General features: G+C 44.2%; 1 protein-coding gene and 1 long non-coding RNA gene across 2 annotated transcripts in view; one reads left to right on the top strand and one right to left on the bottom strand.

Annotated features, from left to right (window-relative positions):
• Window positions 1-2244, bottom strand: part of FOXO3 (forkhead box O3) — a 119003-nt gene extending 116759 nt beyond the window's left edge. The window contains 1 exon segment of the mRNA XM_030882892.2: window positions 2103-2244. The gene's annotated coding sequence lies outside the window, so the exon portion shown is untranslated.
• LOC132593345 (uncharacterized) lies at window positions 1999-18307 on the top strand. Its single transcript, XR_009558715.1, has 3 exons — window positions 1999-2178; window positions 13081-13331; window positions 17841-18307. It is a non-coding gene; the product is annotated as an uncharacterized lncRNA (long non-coding RNA).
• Window positions 18308-19191: the final 884 nt, after the last annotated feature.

The raw sequence follows: 19191 nt of genomic DNA, 5'->3' as shown, positions 1-19191 counted from the left end.
TTGCAAAGGGTCGAGCCGAGCAGCAACGGCCACTTTGGGGGTTTGTGTGGTTTATTTTCCCGCGGGCGTCGTGTACTCCACCCCCTTCCCTGTAAGAGCGAGAGGAGGGGGCAAGTCGGAACGTCAATCTTCCAACAGGTCGGGAAGCACCAAGTCTCCCGGGCCGCCAGAAAACCCGGACCAGCACGTTCATCACCTCCTGGCTCCCGCTGCTGCCATCTTGACAGTTTCCCCCTTCACTCAAGTCCTTTAAAAACACTAGCGGGAGAGAAGAGCGGCGCGCACACCGAGTCACGGGGAGGGAAAAGGGAAGCGCCTGGCCCAGCTCAGAAGCAGATCCGGAGTCACCGGGAAGGCGGCCGACCCGCTGCACAGCTCCGGCGCCTACCTGGGTTCCTTCTCTTCAGGAACGAGGGGGGAGGACTCACAATCCCGCGCGGGGCCGGGGCAGGGCGAGGAGGGGGCGCGCAACCTCGGCCAAGAAGAGGCGCTCCAGCAGCCGCCGCAGCCCGCCTGAAGAACCGCCTGTCAGCCTGCGCGCTGCTGCCTTCCACATTCCTCCTCCTCCCTTCCACGAGCAGGGCGGCCGCGGCAGCAGCACAAAGTTATAGACACACGCAGGGTGCCTCAACCTAAGCTGACGGCGGGCGGGCGGGTCCCCGCCCAGGGGGAGGGCTGGGCGGCGGGCCCGGGTGTGCTGGTGTGCGTGTGTGTGCGCGCGTGTGTGTGTGTGCGCGCGCGCGCCTGCGCGACCCGGCCCCGCGGAGCCGCTGGCTTGGGTGTGAGGCCGCGCGCCGGGGGCCGGGACTCCGCAGGCTCCAGCAGCGGTCCCCGCCGGGCTCCTCCTCTCTCCCGCGAGCCTCAACGACAACAAAGCGCGGCGCTGGCCCAGGAGAAGGTGGGGGGGCCGCAGAGCCCCAAACCCTCCACCAGCGCAGTCGCGTGGCCTCCCTGACTCGGAGCAGGGCGCCTGGCACCGGGGGTCCCCAGCTAGCGCGTCGCTTCGCCAGGCTCTGCGCCCGCCCTGGTGTCCGGTTCCCCATTAGAACCCGACACCCAGGTAACACCCGAGATAAGATGCTGACCGTAGATGGCAAGGGTTACCTCAGCGTGAAAATACTGGCAAGCGAAGATGTTGGTGCCCTCAGGACTTCGATAAACCGATGCCCTCAGATTTGATCAGGCACCAAGAGGTTTGCACTAACCTAGGACGCTTGACCGCAATCGTGTTTCACTTTTCGTGAATTTCACGGCAAACGAGGGGAGAAGTGTAACTCGGGAGAAAAGCAGATTATTCCACATTCCTAAATGCAAGAACAAATTCTGAACAACTGTGAATGGGAAATAATGAGTCTAATTTTAAAATGACGGCGAAACACCTAATTGTGCATTTTTTACTTTTTAAAAGAAAGCTACTCCTTTAGGTTTAGAAAAATATCTTCACAAGTCCTTATCCTACGATCAGTACCCAAAGTCGTTCATTTGTGCACTAAGAATGCAAGACATGCGACACGCACACCAAAATTCTATCCGCTTTGGTTTATAAATATCTTTCCCCGCCCCCACCCCCCAAATCCTTCCAAGTCACTAGAAATATCTTGGAGTCCAAAGCGGACTCCGCAACAACCCTGTACACAAAAAGGTCCAACCCAGCGTACCCAGGAATCCGCCCACCCGGCCGAATCCAGGCTCCGGGCTTTGCGTAGGACCCGTCACTCAAGTGACGCGAGGCCCCGCCCCTGCACCAAGCTAGTTCGACGCGTACAAACAGATGATGTCATTGTATCCACAAGCGCGTGACCCGGGATCTCTGCGCCGCGTCGCCATTCGCTGCGCCGCTTACTCGTCAAGCCGCGCCGCTTACTCGTCAAGCCACGCCGCGCGCTGACTGGCCGCGGCCACCCGTCACCAGGCCCCAGACGCCCCTCTCCGCCCCCCGCCTCCGCCCCCCAACAAATAATAAACAATCGAGTAAAATTCGAAGGAAGGAGGAGAGGATAGAGAGAGGGCGAACCAGAAGGCAATCCTCCGCACGCTGATGGGAGGGAGAGTTAAAAGGAGAGGGACGTGAGAAGACCGGGGAGGGGAGGGAAGGAGCAGACCTGAGACGATGTGTCCAGCCGCGATGAGGTGGCATCAGGGGAGGAAAGTTGGAGAGCATTCTGCGGGGCACGCCTGGTAATACGGGGGGCGCTAGGGCCCGGCAGCGGCTGGTCTCGGGGCTCCTGGGCGGTGAGCGGCCCGCCGAAGGGGCGGAGACTGGGCCGCGCTAGCGCAACTCGGGCGGAGCCGGCAGACACGTGCGGGAGGAGGGCGGGCGCGCGCGCGCGGGCGCGCCTCACAGGCTCTCCCTGGGCGCGCGGCACTAGCAGCAGCGCGCGCTTGTTTACCAGCGCACGTGGGTGTTATTTTTAAACGGAATGTTGTGCTGGCAGCTCAGCGGAGTGGCGGGCGCGTGGGGCCGCCCGCGCCGGCTGGGGGATGCGGCGGGACCCGCGCCACGGCCTCTACGAGCGAAGCTCAGGGGCCAACAAGGCTGTCCCCACTGCGGGCACTTGTGCAGCCGGCCGCTCCGGCTGGGAGCCTGATTGCGAGTTTCGCGCGCTGTCCAAGCCCCTACCGAGACAAGTGTTCTCGCCGCGGAACGCTGCCTTTTGTAAGCTCGGCCTCGGCTCCCTTATTCACATCCCGGGAACAAAGCCACCTCTTTCTTTTCGCCCTGGAGGCCGCGCCAGGCCGGGCTCCGCGGCCACCCGTTCCGGAGTAGAGTTCACACGTTCACACACTCATTGGCACAAAATACCGTCCACGAGGTGGATTCTCATCACCCTTCGTGGTTTGTGTCCCAGCTCCCTTGCTACGAATGTCCCCGGTCCATCTGTGCCCGTCTCTTGGGCACACATCTCTGCCCACGTACATCTGCCCTTCTACTTCGGTTGTCTGCGGAAGGGGAGGTCTGGGGTAGAGGTCTCTGCTTCCTGGGCTTGACCCCTCTGCGTGCGGCCCCTCTCCTCTCGTTGTGTGCCTGTCCCACTGAGAAGCCCAGAGTTTGCATTTCGTTTATAAGGTGGCAGTGTGGAAGATGATGTACGATCGCAGCGCTCAGCTTCAAGTGCCCAAGGCTGGGTAGACTTCATTACCCTGAGTCTGATTTTCTGCTTTGCACGAAGAAACAGGAGGCCAGATTACCCAGGGCTTTGCCCTGTGGTAGAGCATAAAATCCAAAGAACTTTCAGTTGCTTCTTTTTAATACTTTAACACACTGTAAAAGAAATCACCCTTTTTCTTCTCTAAATCTAAGCAATCCTTTGTCATTAAGACATAGAAAGAATGTGTTTACACTGGCCAGGCTCTCAGCCATTATATTTTCACTATAAACATGTTGAGTGTCCATTTACAGAATGCATATCCCAAGGGCATTCCAAAAAAAATGAAAGAGTTAAAAGATTCAGTAGATTAATTGAGCTCATTGTGACCCTCTTGGTGATTAACAGGGGTTGGGACATAATAAAGCTCTTTCCCTCCAAAAGCTTTACAGTCTTAGGGGGATGAAACGTTTAAGAGTTCAGTATTTCAAGAGCTTAAAAGCAGTACAAGACAAATACAAGAGGTCATACATACAGTGTTGGGTAATTTTCTAATGAGTTGAGGATCAAAACTTCAAATGGCAGTGACTATAAACATTCAGTCTGGTAAATGTGAATCTTACCCAAAGAATTAACACTTGTAATGTGTCCCTATAAGCAAGCCTTTGAAAACTCAGAGTGATTGTTTCCTTTTAGCCTGAAAATGCTTTGACCTTTGCTTTCTTCTTGAAGGCTTCCTTGGTCCTTCATTTCTTCACCCAAGTGTTTAGTATAGGAAATCTGAATAAGTTATGGTTGTTGATTAGGAAAGAGTGCCAGCATTACCTTTGCAGTAGAATTTTTTAACAAAATTTTCCCTACTTATCATACCGTGTTTATTTCTACAATGATTTAAGGTGGCAACTGTCCACTCCATTTTGTAAATTCAATCACTGGAGGAACAAACATTTTTTTAAAATTTTTACTTGAATAAGCTAAGTAATCTGCTAAAACTGTTATCCTTATAAAACAGGAAGAGACATTAGATATCTTTCTCTCCACTATGTGAGGACACAGTGAGAAGGTGGCTATCTGCAAGCCAGGAAAAGAGCTCTCACCAGAAACCAAATCCTATTGGAAACTTGATCTTGGACTTCCCAGCCTCTGGAATGTGAAATTATTTCTTTGATCAGAAGCAGTGCCATGTTAGAGCACTGGAATCACAACTAGATGCTGAACAATCATTGACAGGAAGACACTGGAACTCACCAAAAAAAGATACCCAACATCCAAAGACAAACGAGAAGCTGCAATGAGACAGCAGGAGGGGCACAATCACAATAAAATCAAATCCCATAACCGCTGGGTGGGTGACTCACAAACTGGAGAACACTTATAGCACAGAAATCCACCCACTGGAGTGAAGATTCTGAGCCCCACGTCAGGCTTCCCAACCTGGGGGTCTGGCAACAGGAGGAGGAATTCCCAGAGAATCAGACTTTGAAGGCTAGCGGGATTTGATTGCAGGACTTTGACAGGACTGGGTGAAACAGAGACTCCACTCTTGGAGGGCACACACAAAGTAGTGTGCACATCGGGACCCAGGGGAAGGAGCAGTGACCCTGTAGGAGACTGAACCAGACCTACCTACTAGTGTTGGAGGGTCTCCTGCAGAGGTGGGTGGTGGCTGTGGCTCACCGCGGGGACAACAACACTGGCAGCAGAAGTTCTGGGAAGTACCCCTTGGCGTGAGTCCTCCTGGAGTCTGCCATTAGCCCCACCAAAGAGCCTGTAGCCTCCACTGCTGGGTTGCCTCAGGCCAAACAACCAACTGGAGGGAACTCAGCCCCACCCATCAGCAGACAAACAAAGTTTTACTGAGCTCTGCCCACCAGAGCAACACCCAGCTCTACCCACCACCAGTCCCTCCCATCCAGAAGCTTGCACAAGCCTCTCAGAGAGCTTCATCCACCAGAGGGCAGACAGCAGAAAAAGAAGAACTACAATCCTGCAGCCAGTGGAACGAAACCCACATTCACAGAAAGATAGACAGAATGAAAAGGCAGAGGACTATGCACCAGGTGAAGGAACAAGCTTAAACCCCAGAAAAACAACTAAATGAAGTGGAGATAGGCAACCTTCCAGAAAAAGAATTCAGAATAATGATAGTGAAGATGATCCAGGACCTCAGAAAAAGAATGGAGCCAGAGTTCGAGAAGATGCAAGAAATCTTTAACAAAGACCTAGGGACTTCCCTGGTGGCGCAGTAGTTAAGAATCCGCCTGCCAATGCAGGGAACATGGGTTCGAGCCTTGGTCCAGGAAGATCCCGTATGTCACGGAGCAACAAAGCCCATGTGCCATAACTACTGAGCCCACACACCACAACTACTGAAGCCCTTGTACCTAGTGCCTGTGCTCCGCAATGAAAGAAGGCACCGCAATGAGAAGCCCACGCACCTCAACGAAGAGTAGCCCCAGCTCGTTGTAACTAGACAAAGCCAGCGCACAGCAACGAAGACCCAACACAGTCAAAAATAAAATAAATAAATGGCCTCCTCCTTTAAAAAAAAAAAACCAAACACCTAGAAGAATTAAAGAACAAACACCTAGAAGAATTAAAGAACAAACAAACAGAGATGAACCATACAATAACTGAAATGAAAACTACACTAGAAGGAATCAATACCAGAATAACTGAGGCAGAAGAATGGATAAGTGACCTGGAAGACAGAATGGTGGAATTCACTGCCATGGAACAGACAAAGAAAAAAGAATGAAAAGAAATGAAGATAGCCTAAGAGACCTCTGAGACAACATTAAATGCACCAACATTCGCATTATAGGGGTCCCACAAGGAGAAGAGAGAGAGGAAGGACCCGAGGAAAATATTTGAAGAGATTATAGTCGAAAACTTCCCTAACATGAGAAAGGAATTAGCCACCCAAGTCCAGGAAGCACAGAGAGACCCAGGCAGGATAAATGCAAGGAGAAAAAGGCCGAGACACATAGTAATCAAACTGACAAAAATTCAAGACAAAGAAAAATTATTAAACACAACAATGGAAAAATGACAAATAACATACAAGGGAACGCCCATAAGGTTAACAGATGATTTCTCAGCAGAAATTCTACAAGCCACAAGGGAGTGCCATGATATATTTAAAGTGATGAAAGGGAAGAACCTACAACCAAGATTACTCTATCCGGCAAGGATCTCATTCAGATTTGACGGAAAAATCAAAAGCTTTACAGACAAGCAAAAGCTAAAAGAATTCACCACCAAACCAGCTCTACAACAAATGCTAAAGGAACTTTTCTAAGTGGTAAACACAAGAGAAGAAAAGGACCTACAAAAACAAACCCCCAAAATTAAGAAAACGGTAATAAGAACATACATATTGATAATTACCTTAAATGTAAATGGATAAAATGCTCAAACCAAAAGACACAGGCTTGCTGAATGGATACAAAAACAAGACCCGTATATATGCTGTCTACAAGAGACCCAATTCTGACCTAGGGACACATACAGACTGAAAATGAGAGGATGGAAAACGATATTCCATGCATATGGAAATCAAAGAAAGCTTGAGCAGCAATACTCATATCAGATAAAATAGACTTTAAAATAAAGAATATTACAAGAGACAAGGAAGGACACTACATAATGATCAAGGGATCAATCCAAGAAGAAGATATAACAATTATAAATATATATGCACCCAACATAGGAGCACCTCAATACATAAGGCAACTGCTAACAGCTATAAAAGAGGAAATCGACAGTAACACAATAATAGTGGGGGACTTTAACACCTCACTTACACCAATGGACAGATCATCCAGAGAGAAAATTAATAAGGAAACACAAGCTTTAAATGACACAATAGACCAGATAGATTTAATTGATATTTATAGGACATTCAATCCAAAAAGAGCAGATTACACTTTCTTCTCAAGTGCACACGGAACATTCTCCAGGATAGATCACATTTTGGATCACAAATCAAGTCTCGGTAAATTAAAGAAAATTGAAATCATATCAAGCATCTTTTCTGACCACAATGCTATGAGACTAGAAATAAATTACAAGGAAAAAAACGTAAAAAACACAAACACATGGAGGCTAAACAATACATTACTAAATAGCCAAGAGATCACTGAAGAAATCAAAGAGGAAATCAAAAAATACCTAGAGACAAATGACAATGAAACATGATGATCCAAAACCTATGGGATGCAGCAAAAGCAGTTCTAAGAGGGAAGTTTGTAGCAATGCAATCCTACCTCAAGAAACAAGAAAAATCTCAAATAAACAATCTAACCTTACACCTACAGGAACTAGAGAAAGAAGAACAAACAAAACCCAAAGTTAGTAGAAGGAAAGAAATCATAAAGTTAAGAGCAGATATGGCCTTTATTATGTTGAGGTAGGTTCCCTCTATGACAAACCCACAGCAAGCATCATACTCAATGGTGAAAAATTGAAAGCATTTCCACTAAGATCAGGAACAAGACAAGGATGTCCACTCTCGCCACTCTTTTTCAACATAATTTTGGAAGACCTAGCCACAGCAATCAGAGAAGAAAAAGAAAAAAAGGAATACAAATTGGAAAAGAAGTAAAACTGTCACTGTTCGCCGATGACATGATACTATACATAGAAAATCCTAAAGATGCCACCAGAAAACTACTAGAACTAATCAATGAATATGGTAAGGTTGCAGGATACAAACTTAATGCACAGAAGTCTCTGGCATTCCTATATACCAACAACAAAAAGTCTGAAAGAGACTTTTGTGCCAATATGGTATTGGCACAAAAACAGAAATATAGATCAATGGAACAGGATAGAAAGCCCAGAGGTAAACCCACGCACCTATGGTCACTTTATATTTGATAAAGGAGGCAAGAATATACAATGGAGAAAAGACAGCCTCTTCAATAAGTGGTGCTGGGAAAACTGGACAGCTACATGTAAAAGAATGAAATTACAACACTCCCTAACACCATACACAAAAATAAACTCAAAATGGTTTAAAGACCTAAATGTAAGGCCAGACACTATCAAACTCTTAGAGGAAAACATAGGCAGAACACTCTATGACATACATCACAGCAAGATCCTTTTTGATCCACCTCCTAGAGAAATGGAAATAAAAACAAAAATAAACAAATGGGACCTAATGAAACCAAAAGCTTTTGCACAGCATAGGAAACCATAAACATGATGAAAAGAGAACCTTCAGAATGGGAGAAAATATTTACAAATGAAGTAACTGACAAAGGATTAATCTCCAAGATTTATAAGCAGCTCATGCAGCTCAATATCAAAAAACCAAAAAACCCAATCCAAAAATGGGCAGAAGATCTAAATAGACATTTCTCCAAAGAAGATATACAGATTGCCAACAAACACATGGAAGAATGTTCAACATCATTAATCATTAGAGAAATGCAAATCAAAACTACAGTGAGGTATCACCTCACACTGGTTACAATGGGCATCATCAGAAAATCTACAAACAATAAATCCTGGAGAGGGTGTGGAGAAAAGGGAACCCTCTTGCACTGTTGGTGGGAATGTAAATTGCTACAGCCACTATGGAGATCAGTATGGAGGTTCCTTAAAAAACCAAAAATAGAACTACCATATGACCCAGCAATACCACTACTGGGCATATACCCAGAGAAAACCATAATTCAAAAAGACACCTACGCCCAATGTTCATTGCAGCACTATTTACAATAGTTAGGTCATGGAAGCAACCTAAATGCCCATCAACAGATGAATGGAAAAAGAAGAAGATACATATATACAATGCAATACACCCAGCCATAAAAAGGAACGATATTAGGTCATTTGTAGAGACGTGGATGAACCTAGAGACTGTCATACAGAGTGAAGTAAGTCAGAAAGAGAAAAACAAATATCATATATTAACACATGTGTGGAATCTTGAAAAATGGTATAGATGAACCAGTTTGCAAGGCAGAAATAGAGACAAGGATGTAGAGAATAAATGTATGGACACCAAGTGGGGAAAGCGGGGTGGGGGCAGGTGGTGGGATGAATTAGGAGATTGGGATTGACATGTATACACTAATATGTATAAAATAGATAACTAATAAGAACCTGCTGTATAAAAATAAAATAAAATAAAATTCAAAAAAATATAAGCTAAGTAAAGTCACCAATTCAAACATCGAATTGTGGTGGTATTGGTGGTAGATGCCAAGGCTTTCCTCTGAGGGGTCACCACTAGCATCTGGGTCCTTGCACAGTCCTCCTTGCACCTAGGTCAGCTGGATCCTCCCTCTGACCCAGCCCAAACACCAGGGACTGAGCACGCTGCCTGTGAGCAAGGCGCTCATGTCCCTCTTGGATTGGCTTCTATGTCCATCTCACTAATGAAGACAGGAAACACAAACACAATATAGCCTCCAAGCAAATGTATGACCTAGCTGAAAGGAGAGAAGGATCCCCAATATTCAGGTCTATAGATGCTCCCCATCCTTTGTCTGACACCCTCATTAGTCCTTCCTCTGCTCCCCCACTCCTCAGCAAACTACTCCCCTGGAAAACATATTTATTGAACACTGTGTACCAAAGAGCCTGAGCTTTGTCTTGTCCTCTGGGGCATCAACCCAGGCAGGTTTCATCACCACCCTCTCCAAGAGTCTGGAGCTCCTGTCCTCTCCCCCTCCCTTTTCCCCCTTCAGATGTGACATACCCTGGCAGAGCCTCCCCCAGGTCATTACAGTGACTGTCCTGTGGTTCATCTGGAGGGCAAGTATGTGTGCTTTCAGGGAGAAAAAAAGGTGGAGGATCCAAAAACGGGTGAAGATTTACCTGAGATGGAATTGCATAGACCAGAGAACGTGGGAAGTATTCTCTGTTTCGGTGTTAGGAGGTAATGATGACAGCTAACCTTTGTCACTTAATATGCTCCAGGTCCTGAACTAAGCATTTTATTGGCAGTGTTTAATTTAATCCTCACAAAGACTATATGTAATAGGTAGAGTAGTGCTAAATGGAATGGGGTTTAAGAATTGAAGCTCTGAGGTTAAGTCTGATCCCCTCACCTACAAGCTATATGACCTTGGGCTGTTATTTAACCATTGAGCCTCAGTTCTTCATTCATAAAATGAGAAGAATACCATCTAGGATAGTTGGAAGGGTTGGGTGAAATGAAATTATGAATCTAAAGCATTTAGGATTAGAATCTGAGGAGGAGGGGGCACTTTCTAAAATAATGATGCCCAGGCTCCTTCTTGGACCAACCAAATTAGAATCTTTAAGAGTAGGTTCTAGCACTGATACTTTTTTAAATGTTTGCCGTGTGATTCCAAGGCAGGGAAGGTTGAGAAGAGTGAGCTAGAGGTCTTTCTTCTGCACACTCCAGTGTTTGCCCTCAGCTATGACTAATTGGGTAGGGTTCCTACATGTAACATCTCAGTTTATCTTTAGAACAACCTACTCAAGCAGGGACCATCCCCCTCATTTTACAGGATTTTCCCTGAGATCACACAGTAAGCGGCAGGCCCAGGACTTGAACTGAGGTCTGTCTGAATCCATGGCATGTGCACTTCCCCCAACCCTGCACTGCCTCTCCAACAGCAGTTCTTTATGTGGGCCATTTGGCCTAGAGAGGACAGAACTACATAAGCAAGCATAACCCCAAGCACTAACCCAACCAGACAATAGCTGGTAGTTATCTGGCCAAACCTGCCCCCCTCAGGTTGTTTTTGGGCTCTCTCATATGTTTTTAAAGTTTCTGAGTCAATTGCCAACATTTAGAAAGGAGATGTCACCTAAATGCTAGATTTCTAACTCTCCTTGAAAAATCAGATCTGGTAACACTGACACCATACTCACAGGGCAACGATGAGCTGGTACATGCTCTCCAGTTCCCCTTTTCCTTATCAGGCCCTCCTCCCTCACTTATGAGTCCTGACTGATCTCTAGGCACTTGATTCAGCCACCCTGTCTTGCATCTTCTACCTCTGCTAGAGGTGGTTCATTCCAGTGTGTGAGAAACAACTGTGTACATCTCTTCCCAACTCTTTGTTTAGTGAATCAAACTGGTAGCTTGAAGTAGACTGCTGTGGAAATATTCAGCCCCCAGAAATGGCAAATGCTAATAACCAAGTCTTCTATTTTTCTTTCTGAGAGCCAGTTTGCCAGCACACCATTATCTCTACTCTTCTCAGCCACTGTCTAGTATTCTGAGGACAGAGATGGGTTCTGAATAAAAAGTGAAGGCAACAGAAACACTTGAGAAACTGTACCTCAGCTCTGCTTAGCAATTGATTATACATTGCTAACCTTGTTTTTATAGTACTTCAATTTAACATGGTGGGTAGATACCCAGAACAAACCTCTTGATGAAAACTAAAGCTGGATAAGATTTTAAAATATTTTTTTAAATGAATCATTGAGCTGGCAAGAAAACCACGGAAACCAAAAACAAAGTTAAAGTGGGACCCCTGGGAAGTGAGCAAGCTCATAGAAAATCTGTCAAACAATAGTATCATGAGTTTTCACATTGCCAAGGTGCAGGGGCTGAGAGACAGAAGATAAAGCCTCACGCCTGCACAAGATCATGAGCAAAATAAGAATCTGTCCCAATGTAAACTGATACAACCACTATAGAAAAAGAGTATGGAAGTTCCTCAAAAAATTAAAAACAGAATTACCATATGATCCAGCAATCTCACTTCTGGGTATATATCCAAGAGAAATGAAATCATCTCAAAAAGATATCTGTACCCCACATCCATTCATAATAGCCAAGACATGGAAACAACCTAAGTATCTGTCATGGGGAAAGAAGATGTGGTGTATATATGTAATGGAATATTCCTCAGCCATAAAAAAGGAAATCCTGCCATTTGTGAAAACATGGATGTACCTTGAGGGTATTATGCTAAGTGAAATAAGTCAGACAGAAAAAGGCTGTATGATCTCACAAGTGTAAACTAAGAAAGCCAAACTCACAGAAACTGAAAGTAGATTGGTGGTTGCCATAGGCTGGAGAATGGGGGAAATGGGAAAACGTTGGTCAAAGGGTATAAACTTTAATTATAAAATGAATAAGTTTTGGTGACTATAGTTAACAATACTGTTGTATACGTGAAAGTTGCTAAGAGAGTAGATCTTAAATATTCTCACCACATACAAAAAACAAATAACTATGTGAGGTAACGTATATGTTAATTAACCTTATTGTGGCAATCATTTCACAATATATATGTATATCAAACCATATATACCTTAAACTTACACAATCTTGTATGTCAATTATATCTCAGTAAAGCTGGGAAAAATAATATTCATACAAACTAAAAATTTATGTATTAAAAAAAGAAACTCGCCATAAAACTGGGACTCCAGAGAGCCAAAGTGAAGATGAATGTGAAACTGACCTGCTATGCAGAAGAGGACCCCCTACAGTTTGGTTGTCTTGATCCTGGTGCTGGGTGAATTTGGAAAAGATGTCTAAACCTTCCTTGAGAGCTCATAACTATGGTGTAGTCTACATGTAAGATTGTGACCCAAATTCATGATACCACAGAATTTAAAAATCTTAATGAGTTCAAGTTTTGGGTGCTCCCAACAACTGGCAGAAGCAAACACAACACCTCTCTGAAGGAATATCTTGAACCTACACTGCTAAGGATGCAGATAAAGTTGCAGGAACAAAAGCTCACAATCAGAAAACACAAAACACACACGAAAGCAAAAGCCCCCATGAGTAAGAGCAGACAGAGACAAAAAGTAGCGTCAGACACACGGAGATTTGGGGTAATGGGAATAAGCAGATGCAGAAAATAAGTGTGCTTAATGTATTTCAAGAAATAAAAGAGAAGTTTGAAAATATAAACAAGGAAAAAGAGTCTACTAAAAAAAAAAACCTGAGTATTGCAATTTAGGTTAAAAGTTTAAAAAGCTGAGTGGATTTGAAATCAAAGTACTTCTTTCTTATTTTTAATTTTTTCTCCCCAACTAGATTTTGAGGCACAAGCCCCTTGAAGACACAGGGTCCAGGCTGAACACTTCATAGGTTATTGCTTACTGAACGAAGGAAAGTCGTACTCAACTCTGCTTTTGAAAGTCAGCAGTAAGAACTCAGTTTGTGATTACTTTTTCAATATTCTATTGTAAGATCCAACAAATCACTTCTAAGGGAAAGGAAGACATGAAAACAGACTTAGTGCAATGCTGCCAGTGACCGGCCTGCAGCAGATGGCATTGGGCTTGGTAAGTGGTCCATCTACTCCACTTCTCATCTTGGGAAAACTTGTGAAGTGAGCATGTGTCCATGTCCACTTGGTAGAAAATCTATTTATTTATTATTTGTTTTTAATTTTTTTTAATTTTATTTATTTATTTATTTATTTTGCAGTACACGGGCCTCTCACTGTTGCGGCCTCTCCTGTTGCGGAGCACAGGCTCCGGACGCGCAGGCTCAGCGGCCATGGCTCAGGGGCCTAGCCGCTCGGCAGCATGTGGGATCTTCCCGGACTGGGGCACGAACCCGTGTCCCCTGCATCGGCAGGTGGACTCTCCACCAATGCACTACCAGGGAAACCCCAGAAAATCTATTTTAAATGCCTAGTGATTGGAATTTTAAATACAAATTACTATAAAACATTGATGTGGTACTTAAAGAAATCAAGGCCATATGGAACCATTCATTACTCTTCAGAATGTATGGCATTTCCCTGGTGCAATGTGGTATTTCCACTAACGTTTGAAGTTTTCTGGAATAGTCTGATACTAAAGCCCACACAGGGTATGATTTAGGGCTCAGGGGACATCAGATCTTATTTTTGCCTCTCCCAAATCCACACCTGGAAATGGAGCAAACCTGTGAAACAGGAAGATGACAGAGAAAAAATTTTACAGTTTGACAAAGTTTGCAAGTATGATTTGAAATTCTCAAGCTACCAAGGTATGAGGCCTGTGCTTATGTTACAGTGAACACTGGCTGTAACACAGAAAGTACCACATAAAGCTACTACCGCAGTCGCTGTGAGGATGGTGTATTTGAGCTTGAATGCTATTCATTAACGATGGTTCAAACATCTTAGGAGAAAGTTCTCCTTCACTGAAAGAACTTTTCTCTGAGTCCGGTTCTTCTTGGTGGCCTATCAGAGAAGGATGTTCATGGGACGTGCTTTGTGAGCCCGCTTGGCCCACTCCAGGGGATGGAATTCAAGGCGTGTGACCTAAGAGCACCCGGGTTCTCGCCAGAGGAGAAATTCTGGTCCCTGGTTAAATCCTCTCTTCTCAGAAGGTGGTTCTTCTCCTCATGTTGGGAAAGGCTCACCTTCACTCTTTTCCCGCTCCTGGAGTAGTTCACGTTCCTTTAACACATTTCTGTGCCCTCTTAAGGGCTACTTATGCTCATTTCTGGAAGGATACCTGATGCCGCCAAAATGGGTGACAAAATCGCTAAGTGAGACATATGTGAGGAGGAAGTGTCTAGGCCTCCAGCATTAAATCTGAACCTCACACATTTGCACAGCATTTTGAGTCCTTTTGTTATCTCATTTCTCAAATGTATAATTTGAAGGCTTTGTTTTTTTACACTTAAAATGACTTTCATAAAATCTGTATTTGGGAAACAAATAACTAAGCCAAGTGAATAATTCCATAAAAGAACACAATCCCCATTTCATAATATATGCAAATGTCAAACCACTATGTAGTATACCTGAAACTAACATAATATTCTATGTCAACTATATTTCAATTAAAAAAAAAACAAACATCATAATCCCTGGGGTACCTGTCCTGTTTGGGGAACTGACCAAACCCAGGTACTTTTGGTCAGGCTTTCCTATTCTCTATGAAACTCCCTTTGGAGTTTGTGGAGATTTTGCCAACCAATAAAAGGATGAGGTTTGAGCTGGGCCTTTTTTTCCCCACTTTTTGTGCCATAAAGATATGCTGTTGACATGGATGGACCTAAAGACTGTCATACTGAGTGAAGTAAGTCAGACAGAGAAAGACATCATATGATATGGCTTATATGTGGAATCTAAGAAAAAGGTACAAAACAGAAATAGAGTCACAGATGTAGAAAACAAACTTATGGTTACCAGGGGGTAATGGGGGGGAGGGATAAATTGGGAGATTGGGATTGATATATACACACTACTATGTATAAAATAGATAATTAGTAAGGAGCCACTGTATAGCACAGGGAACTCTACTCAATACCCTGTAATGACCTATATGGGAAAAGAATCTAAAAAAGAGTGGGTATATGTATATGTATAACTTGATTTTTTTGCTGTACACTTGAAACTAACACAACATTGTAAATCAACTACACTCCAACAAAATTTTTTTTTAACAATGTTGTTGAAGAGTGAATGGGCTGTCATGACAACTGACTGGAAGGGTTGTAAGTGACATGGAGCCTTAAGATGGGAGAGACTGTGGGCTGCACAGGCAACCTTTCTCCAGTGGACAGGCCGTGGAGAGGAGGGCCCAAAAGCTAAGGGAAGGTCAGTGGCCGCAGAAACCATTGTCAGCAGGCCCCCAGACCTGATGACTCTCTGGGTTAAGTGGCAAAATTAAGTTTCTTTATCTGCTGAGTAGAGAATCAGGCCTGATCTGGGGAAACCATAGGAAAAAGAATTCCATGAGGCCCAGACTAAAAGAGGTGGCCATTTTGACCCATTTCCCCTCTAAAAATGCCATGTTATCAACAAATTGTCCTTCTCAAGCTAATTGATCCCCAAGTGAACAATTAGAGTTGCATTCCTTTCTCAGGAGTATAAGACTTGTTTGTCTTTATAGGTTTTAAGTTATTCCCCTCCACTTTTTCACAGTTGCTGTACATTAATACTGAAATTAGGCCAGGTCAAAATTCATCTGTCGTTGTTTCTTAACTTCTGAATTCAAGAAATACTCAGGGCTTCCCTGGTGGCACAGTGGTTGAGAGTCCGCTTGCCAATGCAGGGGACACGGGTTCGTGCCCCGGTCCGGGAGGATCCCACATGCTGCAGAGCGGCTGGGCCCGTGAGCCATGGCCCAGGACTCATGGACGCTGAGCCTGCGCGTCCGGAGCATGTGCTCTGCAACGGGAGAGGCCACAACAGTGAGAGGCCCGCGCACCGCAAAAAAAAAAAAAAAAAAGAAATACTCAGAAGATGAGAGAGAATTGAAAGAGAATGTTAGATGGCTTGAAAAATTCCTTCTGGAAGTCTTTAATGTTGTCTACTAATGCTACTTCATTCTGTCAGATATAAAAATTTATTAACCTTGAATATCTCAACTTATCCAATATGAATCACAGGCACTTAAAATGTTTTTAAAAATACTTATATTTTTTACTTGTCCTATATTTCTGAGAGTGGATCTCCCATCTCCCTCAGCATATACTTTTTTTTCCACTTTTTATCGAGAAATCTAACCTGCTTTCAGAAAATCACGGAACAGTTGACAGTTTGTGTAACAGTGCACAGTTTAATGAGTGGTTAAGAGAACACCCATATTAAAAGAGAGAGAGAGAGAGTGAGAACACCCATATAAGTAACACCTGGGTCAAGAAATAGAATATTACTAGCACGTTACAAATTCCTGGGGGTGCCCTTCCCCATTGAAACCCTCCTCTCTCCCCCTCAAAGTAATCACTCCTAACTTTTGTGGTAATCATTTCTTTGCTGTTCTTCATAGCTTTCCACCTATGTTTGATCCCTAAACACTATCATTTAGTTTTGCCTGGTTTTGATCTTCATATGAATGGAATCACACCGCATATGTTCTTTTGTGTCTTGCTTCTCCCTCTTGATATTATGTTTGTAAGGTTCACCCATGTTGCTGTGTGCTGCTGTACGTCACTCATTTTCTTGGCCACATGGTACTCTGTTGTATGAAGAGTTATCTATCTATCCATAACCTGTATAGAGATATCTAAATTTATCTGTTGTAATATTGATGGCTAATTGGGTTGCTTCCAGTTTAGGGCAATTGTGACCATTGTTTTTCTGAACATTCCTAGGCATGTGTGCATGAGTTTAGTGTATACTTAATAAAGGCACTTCCAGGTCAAAGCCACGTGCATCTTCCAATTCACTGAATGCCAGACAGTTCTCCAAAGTGGTTGTACAGTTTACACTCACCAACACAGTATGAATGTGAGCCTCATCCACTCTCTCACTAGCACTTGGAATTGTTGGACTGTTTAAATTTTTAATTTTCTTCTTTTAGTGATGATGGATTTAAACAATTTAGATGTAATTAAGATTAATTGGGCAACTGCTAAGAAGCAGTGCCTGGATTAGGAGTTTCTGTACATATTTAATCATCATTAATCACAACAGCCCTATAAAAGAGATGATGTTCTCCCCATTTCAGAACTAAGGAAACTGAAGCCACAGCCAGGAGTTTCCCAGCTGAGGCCCTAACAGAGCTGGGACTTGAACCCGGGTTTGGTTCACTGTAAAGAGCACCGTCTCTCCACATTATCACACAGTCTCCCCTCGTCATCATCTGGAAGACGGCTGACTGGGTTGGAGTGCCTCCTATGGCCCACCTAAGGCCTTTGCTGGGGCCTGGGCCCTGGCTCTGACCTCACACATGCCCAAATCCAGATGACAGATCTCACCACCCAAAGGAGACATTACAGGAGGTGTCTGCTGCACTAACCCAGCAGAAACACATTTCTCTTGTTATAAAGGATTCTTCTTAAATGCTCTTTAACTAGCTTATTCCGTTTTGTTTAATGCCCAGAAACCTACTGTTCTCTTTCAGCTTCAGCCTTAGTCCTTTTGCAATGGGATTTTTCCCTTCCAGACTGAGCTACTTGAGGGCAAAGACTGATCCCGTTTTTAAAAAAATCATGGGGACTTCCCTGGTGGCACAGTGGTTAAGAATCTGCCTGCCAATGCAGGGGACACAGGTTCGAGCCCTGGTCTGGGAAGATCCCACATGCTGCGGAGCAACTAAGCCCGTGCACCACAACTACTGAGCCTGCGCTCTAGAGCCTACGAGCCACAACTACTGAGCCCACGTGCCACAACTACTGAAGCCCATGTGCCTAGAGCCTGTGCTCCACAACAAGAGAAGCCACTGCAATGAGAAAAGCGGCCCACGCACTGCAACGAAGAGTAGCGCCTGCTTGCCACAACTAGAGAAAGCCCGCACACAGCAACGAAGACCCAACGCAGCCAAATAAATAAATAAATAAATAAAATCATGTTTGGGGCGGTGTCAGTCAAAAGGTACAAAGTTTCATTGATACAAGATACATAAACTCTGGAGGTCTGTACAACATGTGGCCTATAATTAACAATACTGTATTATACACTTAAAATTTTGCTAAGAGGGTAGATCTTCTGTTAAGTGCTCTACTATGAAAGAAAAAAATCTAATTTAAACACCAACAAACCAAAAAGAAAGAAAGAAATAGGGTGGAAATAAACTTTTGGAGGTGATGACCTCATGGGTGTATACTTATCTTCAAACTCATCAAGTTGTATGTTAAATATGTACAGCTTTTTTTGGTCATACCTCAAAAAATGGTTAAAATAGAATAAAATAAATTATAAGTTGAATGCCCAGGTCAGAGATCAACATGGGAGAAAGAACACAGGGACCAGGAGATGTGGCTCCCGTTCTCTGCTCCATCCTCGAGTCACTCAGGCCTTTTGACCTTCCCCAGTCTCAATTTCCTCTTCTATAAAAACGAAAGGGCTGAGGAGAGAATCTCAGAGGCACTGTCCAGCGCTAGCATCTGTGACTGTGTTAATTTCAACAAGCAGTTATCTAACACCTTCTGTTTCCACCCGTTTACAAACAAAACTTCTGGCCCATATCATTGATACACAGGTAAAGTGCCACGGAGCTGTTTTGTTTTCCCTTGTTTCATGTTCGTGGGTATTTGTCATTTCTTCATGGTTTACCTATTTCTAACCTTTAGATTTAGTTCTTTTTAAATCAAGGGCCATCTTTGCTGTTTCCCCAATTGATTGTGAGGCCAGGGATTGTGTCTAGCTTGTCTTTGTCTCTTCAGCACATAGGAGGCACTCAACAAATGGAGAAGGAAAGAAGGAAGGAAGGACAGGAGGAAGGAAGGGAGGACAGATCTTTCGAATCTTCCTAT

The sequence above is a fragment of the Globicephala melas genome, chromosome 14 (genome assembly GCF_963455315.2).
Source record: "Globicephala melas chromosome 14, mGloMel1.2, whole genome shotgun sequence".
Taxonomy (NCBI): Eukaryota; Metazoa; Chordata; class Mammalia; order Artiodactyla; family Delphinidae; genus Globicephala; species Globicephala melas.
The sequence above is the reverse complement of the archived record's forward strand: the minus strand, read 5'-3'. Positions and strand labels throughout refer to the sequence as shown.